At 37.1% G+C, this 15,032-nt stretch overlaps 1 protein-coding gene across 2 annotated transcripts in view; it reads right to left on the bottom strand.

Moving 5' to 3' along the window:
• The window catches only part of FBXO42 (F-box protein 42), an 82,549-nt gene extending 68,969 nt beyond the window's left edge, over positions 1 to 13,580 (bottom strand). The window contains exon 1 of one of the 2 annotated variants that reach the window (XM_011363488.2): positions 13,363 to 13,580. The gene's annotated coding sequence lies outside the window, so the exon portion shown is untranslated. Of the gene's footprint in view, positions 1 to 12,773; positions 13,333 to 13,362 lie in introns of those variants that run through there. The other variant, XM_011363489.2, reaches the window with a different exon arrangement.
• Between the last annotated feature and the right edge of the window lie 1,452 nt (positions 13,581 to 15,032).

Below are 15,032 nucleotides of genomic sequence, written 5' to 3'. Positions count from 1 at the left end.
AAAAAAAAGGAAACTCGACCACTTTCTTATACCATATACAAGAATAAACTCAAAACAGATTTAAGACTTAAATGTAACACTCGAAACTATAGAACTCCAAGAAGAAAACATAGGCAGTAAACTCTGACACTGCTCTTAATAATAATGTTTTGGATGTATCTCCTCAGGCAAGAGAAACAAATGTAAAGAACAGACAAATAGGGCTACATTAAACTAAAAAGTTTTTGTACAGCAAAGGAAACCATCAACAAAAGGAAAAGACAGCCTACCAAATGAGAGAAGATATTCACCAATGATATGTCTGATAAGGGGTTAATATCCAAACTATATAAAGAACTCGTGTAACACAAAAAAACAAACAAAAGAAAAAACAACTCCAAATAATATGATTTAAAAATGGGCAGAGGACCTGAATAGACATTTCTCCAAAGAGGATGTACAGATGGCCAGTAGAATTATGAGTAGATGCTCAATGTCACTATTCATCAGAAAAATACAAATTAAAATCACAATGAGCTATCACCTCACACCCGTCAGGATAGCTGTCATCAATAAAATAACAAATAAGTGTTAGTGAGGATGTGGAGAAAAGGGAACCCTCATACACTGGTGGGACTGCAAACTGGTGCAGCCACTATGTATGGAGGTTTCTCAAAAAATTAAAAATAGAAATGCCTTATGACCCAGCAGTTCTACTTCTAGGCATTTATATATATTCTGTAATCTTTTTAATGTCAAGTGTCATCCCACAATTTAAAATCTCATGCTGCTCTAAAATTTCCTGAAACTATTTTTCATCATGTAATAAGTATCTATTTCTTGATTTCCAAATAATTTTACAAACTCATTTCATTTTGGTGGTTTGTTACTTTGTACAAGTATTTCTGCCTTCTGAGTGGAGAAGAACACTTTGTATGTAATAAAAAAGAAGTATTTTCTTTTAAATTTCCAAAAATAATTTTCTAATTATGGTCTTTTATGAAGAATTAGTATAGAAACTATATTTTACTGACAAAGTAACTAAACTTAGGGATTTTATTTATACTAATGCTCATCTGCTTATTTTATACTAGAAAAAAATATTCTTCTTTCTTATTTTCCTCCAAAATGACCCACAGTTGACTTCTTGACTAAAGTATTCCAATTCAAAAAACCTAAAACTAAGAAAACTTTCTCTTAAAATCAGCTTAGCCACAAGTTCTCTTTACATCATTTTTTATAAAATGCAGCAGTAACTGAAGGAAGCCTAGTTATATTTCAGTGTTTAATTTTATAAAGAAAAGCCTACTTAACTAAAACAATAGATTAGCATAATTATCTTCAGTATTACTTTTTATTTACAAAGTGCCATGGCCAGAACCAGGAGTTACCTGTAAACTTAAAGAATTGAAGGAAAAAAATTACTTTTCAGATTCCAAACAACATAATTGCACCAAATTCTACAAATTTTTGCTGCCTACCAGAAAATGATTTATAAATTCAACATCACACATATATGTACAGGTGGCAGGGTTAGAGGGAAAGGCTTAAGATTTAGATGTTATGAAGAATTTTATTATTAATAACATTCACTTGCAGTGGTATGAATATCAAATTTAAGACTAATCGAGATATAGTCATAGTCATTTATATGTAAAGATGGAATCACCAGGACTATTCTATTTATCCTACTTCTGAACTAAATTTTCAAGTTTTCCAGTCAGAATTGACATTGGCAATTTTTTACATTGCTGAGCCTCCTCTGCTGGTTTAGCAGCAGTAGTTATCCCCAAATTAGTTGCAGTACTATTGAATACACTTTCATTAAATTCATGAAATAAATGAATGTGTATTTCATTTTCTAAAATGTATACTTTGTTTAAAGCAAGCTACATTAACTTTAGACTTAAAAAGTAAGGGAAGTTGTTAGTAAAATAAAAAGATGTACATTAGTAAAGAAAGACATGGTTCAACTCATTTTTTACATTCACAAAAATGACTTCATAAAATAGAATCTAATTTGTACAATATTGGTCATTTAAAAATAAGTTGTCATTTATAGTAAGTAAACACCTGCATAACAATACTGTCAATATATAGTGTTATGAATACATAAATACATAGTAAAATATACAAACAAACATGCATGGGAATGATAAACACCAAATTCATTTTGGTTATTTTAGAGAGAGATAAAGGCAATTGAGATTAGAAGGGGAACACATATGGTTTCAACTGTTACCTGTGTCTTATATTTTACTTTAAAAAAAATTCTGGTGCAAATATGGCAAAAGAACAAACTTGACAAAGCAAGATGAAAAGTTAAAAAGATTTTATTGCCCCTAAAAATATTTTTCTGTAAAATGTGGTATAAAACATGGTATTTCTTTTTTTAAAGAAAGTAGGAAAATATTCTTGAATCACTCTATTGGGTACTTCAATTTAATTAAGTTAAATATTACAGTGAAATTAAAGAAACAATCAATTTTACATGTGAGTAAGATGAAAAAACTGCTAGGAATAAAGTTTGTTTTTTTAATAAATAAGAAAGAAATGTATTATCATTCACATAAGGATGTGAAGACAGTCGGCCCTCTGTATCCATGAGTTCCATATCCACAGATATGGAAAGTATTAAAAAAAAAGGTTGTTGCTTACGTGTACTATGTAGTTAGGTCTACAATGGTTTAGTCTATATTGAACATGCACAGACTTTTACTTTGTCATTATTCCATAAATACAGTATAACAACTATTTACAAAGCTTTTACATTGTATTAAGTATTATAAGTAATCTAGAAATGACTTAAAGTATAAGGGATGATGTATGTGGATTCTATGCAAATAGCATACCATTTTATAATAAGGGACTTGAGCATCTTTGGATTTTAGAATTCTCAGGGGTCCTGAAACCAACTACCTTTGGATACTTGTATACCTAATGCCACTGAACTGTACACTTAAAAATGGCTAAATGGTTACTTTTATGATATGTATAGTTTATCACAATAAAAAAGAAATGAATTATGAGCCAGGCCAAATTAAATCGAAGAAATACAGTATTTTATTTTTAGGTAAAAACTAAGGACAAAAATTCCAAGTGGGAATTTCTGCCGATAACAGCAGAAATCCAAAGCTGAAAGCACAGATGACTGGCCCACTAATGTAACTCAATCTCAATCAGAATGGATCAAAAATATGAAAAATAGCACAAAAAGAAATTTAAGATCAGACTGCCATCACTCCTATGGACAAAGTGAAGTGAAAAGCAAATCTTAAATTTATTTTAAAGAACAAATTTCTGAAATTTTCCAACTTTATCTGTCACCACTATTTTGATTCTTCAAATTCAGTTTAATTTTGGATCATTATACATTTCCCTTGGTTTCTACTGTCTCTGGCCCCTCATTTTGAGGTTCCTTTATTCTTTCATACACTAAATGTGGAGGCAGCCCCTAAAATTCCACTTTTGCCTTCTCTTTCTTTGCTACGCCTTCTCCGTAGGCAAACACACGGTTTCAAATATAACTGCCAAGAGAATGACTCATCGGACTGTGAGAAGCTTGAGGTTAAAGACTGATGTGTTCATTTAATACGCCTGGCAAAAGGCAGATTCAATTAAACATTTATTTGTTCAAAAGGATGGATGGATGGAGGGAGGGAGGGAGAGAGGGAAGGAGGGATGGACGGACGGGCCGATGGGTGGATGGATGAAAAGATTAATCACTCTAAAACTCATCTTTAGGCCTGATTCTCCTGAACTACATCTCCTCATTCTCCTATTTTCAACTGCCTTCTGGACAGCTGACACCTAATTCATATTGAACATTTTCTCAGCCATCCGCTTATCTCCCTGCTTACCTGACTCAAAGCCTAGGAGTCATCTTTCATTCTTCCTTTTGTCAAATTTCTCTCACATTCACCATTCCTCCCAATTCTTTCCACTGCTGCTCATCAGGCCAAATCGCCTCTTAAAGAAACTACTGCAATACAGAATATTAGTTGGATTTCACACTGCTCACTCCTTCCTTCTCCAATCTATCCTTTATTTTGCTTCAGGATTAATATTTACAGTGCAAATCTGGATCGAAAGCTTTCATCGATTCCTCAATGCCTATTCTTCAACATCGAAGGTCCTTAGCACTGCGTTTTTTTATTGTAGTAAAATATATATCACATAAAATTTAACATTTTAATCATTTTAAAGTATACATTTCAATGGTATTAAGTGCATTCACACTGTACAACCATAAACACTATCCATCTCCAGAACCTTTTCATCACCCTAAATGGAAACTCTATACCCATTAAACACTAACTCTCCATCCTCCCTTCTTCAGCTGCTGGTAACCACTATTCTACTTTCTGTCTCTATGAGCTGGACTACTCTAGGTACCTCATATAAGTGGAATCATAAAATACTTGCTCTGTTTTTGGCTGGCTAATTTCACTTAACATAAATTCGTTAAGGTTCATCCATGTTGTAGTTATATCAGAATTTCATTCCTTTTTCAGACTGAATAATATTCCACCGTACGTATATAAAACTCATTTTCTTTATCCATTTATCTACCAAAGGACATTGGTTGTTTTCGCCTTTTCGCTATTGTGAATATTCTACTATGAACACTGATATACAAATACCTGTTTGAGCTTCTGCTCTTAATTTTTTTGGTGATATAACCAGAATTGGAATTGCTGGATCTCAAGGTAATTCTGTTTAATTTTTTGACAAACTGATCCACAGTTTAAAGTCTCCACAATCTGAGTCTAACCTCACTTTTTGTATGCCTCTCCCTATTCCAGTCTAGTCTTCTATCATTCAGCCAAATTGAATCTTGATAGAGCCTCTTCCTTCCTACCTACATGATCCTTTGCTCTTGGTACTCTGGGATACAACTTTATATGTGCAAATTGGCCTTTTTTCAAGCTGGTTCAAGCGCCACCTACTCCAGAAAATCTTCCCTGATTTCTCCAACTACAAGGAATTTCTTATTCTGAATTCTCTTAGTATTTCCTTCTCGCTTTCTGACATATATAATAATCAGGTACTTGTCTTTCTAGCAAATATGGGTTATATGTCTAATTCATGTCTATACTGCCTTCAGTAACTAGGAAGTAGTAGACAAAGGATAAATGAATGGAATGGATTAATGACAAAGGAATAAAGATAAAATATAATTCAAAATTTCCAATCAAGTTGAGGGCTCAGATAAATTTAATTTGCCTATGGTTACACAGAAAAAGAAAATGACTCCATTTTTAAAGAGAAAGTATAAATCAATCATTGAAATTAATTTAAAATCATCCTCAAAAAAATAACTGTAGCATGTTCCTTTATATGGTATCTTGCATATAGACTTTCACCTTCCCCTATTAGCTCATTCTTCAAAATGTCCTTCCCTTTATTGTTATTATCCCTGCTATGATGCTGGTCATTATTATCCACACTTAAAGTACTGTAGCAAACACCTAACATTCGACTTCCCTGACTCCAGTCTTGGGCCCCATCAATCTGTTTTGAAGTCTCTAGGAAAGAATTCACTAAGTTTAAGTGAATGTGAAGTGTGATGAAAATGGTGTTTCAAGAAGGAGAATTCAAAATACTCTATAATCCCACAATATTCCTATCAAAACTGTTTACATATGTAGCCAGTTTCCTCACTGACACACAAAATATTCTTCAAAAAGCCTCATACATTTTGACAAGATGCTGTAAGAGAATAAAATATTTTCATTTCTACTTATATTTTGCAACCTCCAATGAAAAAACTGATTGAGGCAAGGATCATTAAAGGACACTAAAACCAACAGTAAATGATGGTTGAGGAATAGAGTAACTATATTGTGCTAAATTGCTCCACAGATTACTTAAACCTTGTAAAGGGAAAACTTTATAATGGAAAGATCTAAGACTGTCACGTTAATCAAGTGATCAAATTTAGCATCATAATAGTGGAAAAACATGACATAAAGTGTGATATGAGTATACAGTGTCATAAAAGATTGCAAATGTGAATATATGATCAAACCTTTAGACTTGCCTTAAAAGGGGATGAAGAGTTAAATGACACAAGGAAAGATTGAGACAAATCATGAATGTGGAAGAGTCTACCAGAGATCTAGACCAGTCTATTCAAAAAGTCAATGTCATTGAGGAAAAGAAAAAAATTGGGGAAGAGGATTGTTTTAGATTAAGAAGCAAAAGCTAAATAACAATCAAAAGCAATTTGGGAATCCTGATTGGATCCTGGTTCCTACTTTGGTCCTTTGCACTTGCTGTTCCTTAGCACTAAAGATCCTGCCTTGTTTATCTTTCAGCCTGAGCATCACCTTGTCATTGAGGCCTTCTCTAAAGTACCCAATTTCAATTCCAGTCACACACTGCATAATGACATTTCTGTCAGGGACAGATCACGTATATGACGGTGGTATACCATACAGCCTAGATGTGTTAATAGGCCATACCATTTAGGTTTGTGTAAACACACTCTAAGATGTTCACACAATGACAAAATCACCTAAGGACGCATTACTCAAAATGTATCCCCATTGTTAAACGGCACGTGACTCTTATTAGTCTTCCCTTTCTGCCCCATGTCATTATCACATCATCTTATTTTATTTTCTTTATAGTACTTATTACCATCTAAAATTTTGTTCATTCATTAATTACTTTCTCCAATCTCAAAATAAGATCCAGGAAATTAGAGACCTTGCCTGTTTTTAACCACTGTATCCCTAACACTTTTAACCATGCCTAGCACTTAGTTGCATTCAATAAATGTTTGTTGAATGAACGGGCCAATGAACAAAAAGGCAGAAAAAATTCAACAAACACTTGGAGTCATGTAATACTTCGGAAAGCTCACGAGGAACATCAACCCATAAGAATCAAAAGTACAGTAAGTCCAACCTAATGTCATCGATAGGTTATGTAATTTTAAGCAAAACAACATATAACAAAACCAAACTTACCATAGGCTAATTGGTATAAACAAGAGTTAAGCTTCTATGGCATCTCATCAAAATTATAAGGAAATGACGTCTAATAAAACGTCAAGGACCTGCTGTATATGCCGAATAAATGTGTGAGCGCCTAATATGTAAGTACAAAATGTGCCTATAAGGCACTAAAAATATTATATATGAATTATATTGCATGATATATATTTTTAAAGCTATCTGGCAGGAAACAATTAGCATAATAATTTTAGGATATAAACTTTAACCTAACTGCAAGGGCTACAGTGGTTCAACATTAGTGCATACAGGAGTCTACAGAGCTGGACAGGGTAGTTAAATGGAAAAAAAAAAATGCCTCCTACCTAGGAAGATGCGTGTTCCAGGGTACAAACAAACATGATATACACAGGAGGCAGTGAGACTATCCTGACTTGAATAGACTGCATGACGGGTGCTATGGAGAATAATGCTGAAAATGTACAACGAGGGCCATATGGAAAGCTTCAAAAATAAGTACAGGAGCTAGGCAATAATGAGTTATCCCAGGTTCTTGATCAGAAGAGAAACATTTGGATAGTATTCCTTTAAGACTGGTCTGTCATAATACTGTCACCTCAATCTTAACCATTTCCAAAGATTACCAAGAAGAAAAACTCAAATAATAGCTACTGTTTGAGTGTTCGCCATATGTTAGGCATTTAGTTGAATATTTTACACGTATGTCATGAGGTAGGAATTGTAATTTCTCTTTTGGAAATGAAGGAGACTGAGATCACACAACTAGCAAATGGCAGAGCACTGACAACAAGACCAGCTAAGAACTGTAACACTAATTCAGTCTGCCTTTGGATCATAAAAGCCTGGCTAGAGTCATGGCAGCAAATATGAGGAGTAACAGAGAAATATGAGGGATACTGATGAGGATAATACAGAACTAGATGGCAGGATACAAAAGATAAAAAAGAGTATTAAAAAAATGATTCTCAGTTTTACAATCTATCAGACCAGAATAAAGTTATTCTACCTACAGAAATGGGAATGTTAAAAAGGAAACTTGGTTGGTGAAGGTTTTTGTCTTAAGGAAGAAGATGAAATAATGGACTTCACAGTTGTGAACACTTGTACAGTTCAGTCAGAGGATATGCCCTATAAAATCCCTGGAAAACCAAGAGGCATAAAAGAAAGATAGCATCTAGATGGATCTAAGAGACATCAGATCAGTGGTGTGAAATGAAGCCATGCGTAAGCCCAGTTCTCCAGAGATAGAAAGAGAAGCACAGGGGAAAAGAAAATATGTGTTCCTGCTGCAAGACAGGTGCGCCACGGGGACTGTACACTATAAGGAAACTAGGCGGTAAGTTCACCTTGTCCCAGTTTTAATGTTCCATAAAAACAATAATAATGTTTAAGATTTGAGCATTTACTATGTGTTACGCTATCAGTGACATGTATTTTTACATGTATTTTCATATTTAATTGTCCCATAGCATAGGATAGGCATTATTAACCTCACTTTATAGATGAGGAGACTTAAACAGAACTAGGGTATGATGAGCCTGGGTCTATCTGAGGCCAAAGTCTATTTTAATAACTATGTTAAAATAAATGGTTACCAAGCCAGCACATAGAGCATAGTAAACTATTAGGCTACCTTCTAAAATCTGTGGTAATATATACATAATATAGTTCGCCATTTTCACCATTTTTAAGTATGCAGTTCAATGGCATTAAGTACATTCACTTTGATGTGCAACCATCTCCACCAACCATCTCTAGAACTCTGTCATCATCCCAAACTGAAAGTCTACATTCATTAAATACTAACTCCCCATTCCCTCCTCTCCCCTAGCAACTACCATTCTATCTCTGTCTCTATGAATTGGACTTCTCTAGGTACCTCACATAAATGTAATCACACAATATTTGTTCTTTTATGTCTGGTTTATTTCACCTAGCATAATGCCTCAAGATTTCACTACCAGTAAGTTACTTTCAAGTTACATAAAATGTGAAATTCTAACCCACCTGTCATCATGCATATCTACGGAGAATTGTATTCCAAAACTCCATTGATTTATGAAGCACACTTTTGGAAGACAGAACTGCATTTACTGAGAAAAAGGAGACAGGTAAGGAAGACAGACAAATCAAAATTTGAAGTACCCACAGGAACTTTAAAACTTTAGATACTAAAGAAGAGAGCAGCCTGGTTGATCTTGACTAGACCAAAGGATCTGTTTGGAGAGATGTTATTAAGTATCACAAAACAAAAGCTAAGAAAGCAGACCTGCAAAACATACTGCAAACACAACAGTGCCTGATCCCAAGACAAGACAAGACACTGTTCCTTCTGGACAAGAGACAGCAAGACCGCTAGCAAAAATTTTAGAAAGAAATACTGAAATAAATGGATAACTCCATTTTCTTTTGACTTCCACTGAAAAGCCAGCAAATGGGAGCGACAACATTTAGTAAAAACTCTATCGATGAATTCATAATTAACATCAATCTTTCTCCAAAGACTGCACCAAGAGGTTCACTCTGGAAAAAACTCCATGTTTTTCAAATAGTTAACACGAATTAAACATTTAAAATGAGAATAAAGGAAACAAATTTGAAAGAGTATGCCATATTAGTGAATTCCTGAAAGTAGCTAAAATAAAGTATCCTAAATATTAAATAGTCTAAGGGAATATTATCAGCTGAAACTAAAACTTGTTTGCCTTTATAGAAGTTAAATGAACTACCTCAAATATATATTACCAGAGGACAAGAGAAAATAAGTTACTGTCCAAAGTAATAAAAATTTTCAAGTAACTGTTGCTTTATATAAGATCTATACATTTATCAGATTTATATATATAAACAAGCATCAAAGCACCACAAGATACTTCCACCTTTGAAGCAAAACAGAACAGCCACACTGGAAAAAATGAAAAAAACTTGAGAGAAAATAAATTAAAAAGTAGAAATACAGGAAAAATCAAAATTCAAAGTAAATTTGCTATCCAATACTTGCATAAGAAGGGAAATGCAAAATTAAACTACAGGAGTACCACTAAGTCATAATTTTACAAGACATGTAAAAGAATGTCACAAGAAACAATTTTAAAAGTAAGCTGTATTATGAGCTTAATACTGGGCGATTTTTAAATGACTTGTCTGTAGGTCATACCTTTCTGCATATAACGACCTGTCATAATACAGAAGACGAACAAACTCATTACCTTCATTTTTCCGGCAACCACAACCTTAAAGCACTCATCTTCAGTTAAGACACAGATTGTACATGTTCAACTAATTCTGCACCACTTAAAGATTCTACTCAATCCAAAAACTCAGAAAATTTGTGCAATGTGGAAAACAACATGAAAATTAATTATAAAATACTACAGCACTAAGATGAGGAACTTGTACTGGGATACAGAAGTTCAATACCAGAGATGCTAAGCAAACTCAACCACATAAACAGATTCTATAAAATAGTTTAGCTCTGGCTTAACCTGTCAGCTTCACCCAAAAAGGAAAAACGCCTTCTCATTTTATTATTGGAAGAAAGGAGACAGTACTAATAACCCCTTATAGTCAACATTCTAAGCAACTGACAACTAAACATGTATTAACAAAATGTGATCAAATTAAAATCATACAGCGCTTCTCATGACAGTTTACAAAACAAAAACAAAAGCATCATCACTCTAAAGTTAACATCACTCTGTAATCAGAGATATTTTAATTGCAGCTGCAATGTTTGCATTAGTTGCCTGTGTGTATGACTCACTCTCAGAAAGGTTCTCTCAAGACTCTTGAATTTGTGAGAATGCAGAAACCATAACTGGGGCATACTGTGTGGGAAGTGTCATGACAGTGAATGAATAAAAGGAGAAAAGAACTCATGATAAAAAAATTTTTAAGTTTTTATAAAAAGCAAGTCACTCACAAAAGTCAATTTTTCTGCAGAATAACAGGAAAGGTTGGGGAAAGCTATCCTGGCACTGAGACGCCTTCCCTGACTCTCTCTTGGCTGGATTCAGTGCACTTCTTACACTACAATACACAGTACTTAACTGGTTTCCTTGTCTGGCTCCCCGACGAGACTGTAGGAAACTTGAGACCAAAAGCTGTCTTGTCTTAGAATCATTAGTACCTACTTCCCAAAATGCCCAGCACACAGAGGGCCCTAGGTAGTTGTTTTCGTAAAATTGATTACTGAATAATCAATCTTACATTTACCTTTCATGTTACACAGCACTTTCACAAACGTTACCTCTTTCGATTCACACAACAATCTTGTAAAATGGGAAGGACATTATTTAACCAAATGGATTCTGGTTTCATAAAGAGTTGTTACTTCAATGACCTCAATAACCCTGAAAATCACGAAGATCATCACTATTTGTTCATCTTTGTGATAACTTCTCCTTGGGACTCAATATCATTGTAAAACTCAGAGGTTCTGCTAGCATTTTCTATGCTTGCTCTTCATAATAGGTAGGAAACATGTAGCTCTGAATTTTACAGAAGGGTTCTAACTACACAAAGCAGTGTTAAATTAAGGTTCTTCTAGAAATCAGACATAAGAAGCATCCTAAGCTATTTTTCCTGCTCTTGTTCCTTTTGTGACTCTGAAAAGGTAAAGAATTATTACAAAATGCAAAATGCTGGAGTGAATGATGTCATGGATGTCATCAAGTTGCATCAATACCTGATGATGATTTAGCACAACAATGCAACACATTATGCCAAGAGGCATAATGTCAAATCACTAGGATGTTTTACTGCATTAATTTTGAGACTCTTTATTATTATTAGCAAATTGAAATATAGAGTGGCTCTCCAATTTCCTACGACAGAGTTGTGGCTCAGGTTTATGTCCTTAGCAAAGGTACTAAGTAAATATACAAATCTCATGGAAATGGCTTTAAGAAAAGGAAAAAATGGTCAAAGAATTAGCTAACATTAAACTAAACAGTTGTCATTTTAACAATTAAAAGCTTTTCTGAAATAGACAGAACATCCGTGGATCAATGTAGGTTGAGTAATATATCTATACCTGGCTTGTCAAAAGCAAACAGTTACAAAGTATAAAATGACAACATACAAATGAAAAGACCCCAATCAGATTATACACATGAATATGCTCTAAGTTAGGAATTTGACAGAGCATCACTAATCACCATAAAAGCTACAAACTGAATTTTAAATGTTCAATTCTAAGTAATGGTATTTCCTCTCAAATTTTCCTTGTCCCTTTAAACTCATGATGTCATCATTCCTAAGCACAAGCAAAACAAATTGAGGTTACAAAAGGTATTTGGTATGTCCAACCTAAAGCTATCACTTCTACAATTCCCTATAGCACAATTCCCAATGAAGCCATCATTGCTCAAGAAAAAGACCACAAGGCTTCAAACCAGCTTCCCTACGTTAGAGCAACGAAATCAGCCTCTAAATTAGCATTTGAACAACATTTGAATAAAAAAGTTGTTCTCAGAATGGAACAAGCATAGTACCATGGCACTGCCAGCAAGTGAAAACTAGTAATGTGTCTGAATCTTCATCCAGAGCAATCAGAATCCTACCACAGAAAAGTCCAAAAGCTTTGGCCATTAGGAAATGAAGCTTTTATTTTCCTAATAATATTCGGGAGATTTTATAGGTAAAAGCAATCGGCTATTCCGAATCTTAACAATGCAAAGGTTTCAAACGAAAGAGGACTTCATTAGCACCGAACTTACTCTGCAGACACTATCAAGATTGTACAATTTTTTCTTCATTTACAAATTCATTCCCACCCTCCACTGTTCCCTCTGTACAAACAATTCTCACCAGAAGGCTTCCAGAGTCACAACGTGGATTACTGTCTGAACCAAGGAGATCCACAGTTCTCACTTCGCTGGGAGAAGACTCAAAAAGCTAAAGGGTAGGAAAGGCTGCTTGTGTTTTATTTTTTAAGCCAATTCCAAAATCTTCCCTTTGCAGCTGCAGCTTCAGAGATGCTGGCCCCTCGCCGCAGCCCCAATTTCGGAGGGCACCGGACTCCGGCTTCTCTCGCAAGGCGTTAAAGATTCGGGGGCGGGCGAAAGGCTACCTGACATCCTTAAAGACATCCTTGCCCTGGTCACACACCCTTTCGTGGCCCCGGTGAGGAGATGAGAACCGCCTTGCTTGAAGAGAGGAGCCGGGTGCACTCCCATCCCAAGGGCTGGCTGAAAAGGGGCTCTCCTCTTCCCTGCCTAACCCAGGGAGGCCGAGGATGACGAAAGCAAGGTCTCCAGGCCAGCCGGCACGAAACCCCGCGCGGAGTGCAGGGCCTTAAGCCGAGCCCGGGGCGCCCACTGCCCGCTGCGGGCCCGGGGCATAAAGGGCAGGAGGCGCCAGGTCCCCACCGCGGCCCCAGGAGCAGGAGAGACCTCACCTGGCCCAGCCCACGCCACGCTCTCGGGTTAGCTCCGCTGACGACAACGGTGAGGGAGCCGGGACAGGGCCAGAGCAGAGGCGCTCCGCCTCAGGCCGCGCTTGCTGCACTCGGGGTTCCTCACAGCTGGCGGGACCCCGAGCAGTCTGGAGCCGCCATCTTCCTCCACTCAAACGCCGCCGCCGCTGCTGCTCTGGCCAGGAGAAGACAGCGCGGAACGCGCATGCGCCGGGCCCGGCGCAGAGGACGCGCGCGCACGCACACGTCAGCTCGGCGGGCCCGCGCGGGGTGGCCGAGGGGCGGTGCCATTTTGGGAAGGGGCGTGGTCCCGGGCGGAGGTTCTCCAGAGGTTGGAACGACACTCCGGGGAGCGAAGCTGGAGGGGAGAAACGTCGCGCTTCGGCACCTGCCTTAGTTGAGTACAACCGACCTTGGGTCTGCAGTCATCCTCCTTCGCAGTGCCCGGGACAATTGGCTTGAGACTATGATCGACGTTTGGCCAGGAGTTAACTCATTCGTGCCACCAGAGGCCCAATGAGCTCCGGGGAGGACTGCGGCGGTTGGAAGTGCTCTTGGATGTCAACTGAAAGAGGGAAACTCAGTGCGTTGGTTGTGCAAGCGACGCCTCTCCTGACCGTAGCAACCACCGTGTGACTTACTAGCTCCATTTTTCAGCTGAGGGGAAAAGGCGCAGAGATGTATCAGTCATTTTCCCAAGGCCACACATCTTGGCACAGAGGAGGCAGGGTTGGATTTGAACTCAGGCGTATCTGGTTCTCAAGCTCCTGTACTTGCCGCTATCACTATCACCAGGCTAGGTGGTGGGGTCCAGTAAAGTCCCCCTTCCAAGGGAGCAACTTGGTGTGTAGGTGAGAACCTTCATGAACTCATCCAAACAGCATGTGATTTAAGGAAATGCCAGAGATACAGACCCCAAAGGTTTCCAACTTTGCCGTTTGCGTTGAAAACCAAAACCAAAGGAACCTCGAGGTGCCAGCCCAATACCCTAGGATAAAGTGGACCTTCTAGGATATCTCTTGGGACACAGGGCTGGATCAGAACCCAAGTCCCACATCAAGTTTAAGGGCAAGGTGGTATTGGGCAGCAGACTTGGGTCATCTTCACCTTAGAAATCACTAGATCTGTGTTCCTCAAGCTTGAATAATGCAGAAGCCCCTGGGAGTACCTCATGGAATTCCAGTATGAAAAGCGCTGATTTAAGAAACTCAGAAGTTTCAGTTAGAAATGTCACTGCCAAAGAGAAACTTGGCAATTATAACTGATGAAATATTTAAATCATGTCATTAAAAACGCCAAGCTTAAAAATTGTCACAGAACTTGTGACCAATCCTGCCAAAATATCTTGTAGAGCTTAATATTAGAAACACTAGACCAGTTATTAAGTGCCTCCTTGTAAAAATGTAGGTTCCAGGGGCCACCTTATTCTTCCCTTGGACTTTTTCTAAAAAGCTCCCTAGGGATTCTGATGCCCAGTTAGGTTTAGAACTGCTCGATCATGTTAGAACAGGTTCAAATACAGAACCACTCCACCCTGAATCTCCTACCTCAAAGACAGCAGTCATTTTTGTCTGTTTTGTTCACTGCTTTATCATCTAATATAGAGACTGGCACACAATTGGGACTTACTAAATACTTGATGAATCAGTTAA

The sequence above is a fragment of the Pteropus vampyrus genome, unplaced genomic scaffold (assembly GCF_000151845.1).
Source record: "Pteropus vampyrus isolate Shadow unplaced genomic scaffold, Pvam_2.0 Scaffold86, whole genome shotgun sequence".
Lineage (NCBI taxonomy): Eukaryota > Metazoa > Chordata > Mammalia > Chiroptera > Pteropodidae > Pteropus > Pteropus vampyrus.
The sequence above is the reverse complement of the archived record's forward strand: the minus strand, read 5'-3'. Positions and strand labels throughout refer to the sequence as shown.